We start from the raw sequence: 1,433 nt of genomic DNA on the forward strand, positions 1-1,433 counted from the left end.
GGCATAAGCAGGAATATTCCTAATTGCATCTAATAAAGGAAGGTTTATGGTAACTTGCTTAAAAACCTCCAATATGTCATTAAAGTTCGACTCCTTTTTTGTTGGTATTAATAGTTGGGGAAATGGGGCTCTAGGCATAAAATCAGACCTTTCAGGAACCGAATTCACATCATCAGAAACTTTATCAGTCTCCTCAGCTACTGGTCCTGAGAGGTGAGATTCTGAGGGGTGAACTACAGTATGTTCACTATCAGGCATGGTTACCTTATTGTCTACAACTCTACCACTCCTAAGGGTTCTAACAACATTCAATTGATTCGATGGTTTTGCACCTAATTCATGAACTCCTCTAGGTTTGGGTTGTGGTTGACTAGGAAACTTACCTTTTTCTCTCAAAGAATCACTTATCAGACCAACCTGGGTTTTTAACTCGGAAATAGCCTGACTATTTTCTTGTCCTATCCTATTACTAGCTTGTAGACTCTATTCTACGGATAACTGAAATTTTGCAGTTTGCTGAGTTAACAAGGAGAGAGATTCCTCTAAACTTAGGATTTTATTATCTGACTGATTTTGAAACTGAGCTAGTCCTAAAGGATTCTTAGTATAGCCAAAACCTGGGGGAGCATTAGAATTACTAAATTGACCTTGACTCTGGCCCTTAGACCACGAAAGGTTCGGATGGTTTCTCCAACCAGGATTATAGGTTTATGAATATGGGTCAATATTTTGACGATTATCAAATATAGTGTTATCATAAAGAGCATTAGCTTGCTCTTCAATATTCTGGCCTTCCCAAAAAGTCTCCACTCTACCACTAGTCTGGCCCACTTCTAATGTTTCTAACCTTTTTACTATAGCAACAATTTTGGCATCTGATTCATAGCCTCCTTCTACCCTATTAACGTTTCCTCTACTTAAAAGAATTGTTTTTTGGGGTGCCCTACTATTTTCCCATTGCTGGGTTTTTTCGGCGATTTCATTAAAAAATTCCATCGCCGCATCAACAGTTTGGTTTTCAAATCCACCAGTGCTTAGAGACTCAACCATGGTCGTTGTGGAATAATCTAAACCCTCATAAAGGATCTGAACTAGCCTAACCTTTTATAAACCATGATGAGGACACTGGGATAATAAATCATTGAACCTTTCCAAATACCTATATAAAGATTCTCCCTCTTGTTGTGAAAATGTGCATATTTGCGTCCTAATAGACGATGTTTTGTGCCTAGGGAAAAACTTATTGAAAAAGGAAGATGTAAGTTGTTCATATGTCTCAATTGACTCGGAGTCCAAACTATATAGCCACGACTTGGCCTTATCTTTCAGGGAAAATGGGAATAACCTAAGTTTCAAAGCATCATCATCTAAGCCTCTAATTCTTAGAGTACTACAAATTTCCTCAAAATCCCTAACATGGTAATAGGGGTTTT

The 1,433-nt window shown here is 38.0% G+C and overlaps 1 pseudogene; it reads left to right on the forward strand.

The window, feature by feature from the left end:
- The first annotated feature begins 1,108 nt into the window (after positions 1–1,108).
- LOC113292102 lies at positions 1,109–1,208 on the forward strand (annotated as a pseudogene).
- The last annotated feature ends 225 nt before the right edge of the window (positions 1,209–1,433 follow it).

This window comes from Papaver somniferum, chromosome 6 (genome assembly GCF_003573695.1).
Source record: "Papaver somniferum cultivar HN1 chromosome 6, ASM357369v1, whole genome shotgun sequence".
In the NCBI taxonomy this organism is placed as follows: domain Eukaryota; kingdom Viridiplantae; phylum Streptophyta; class Magnoliopsida; order Ranunculales; family Papaveraceae; genus Papaver; species Papaver somniferum.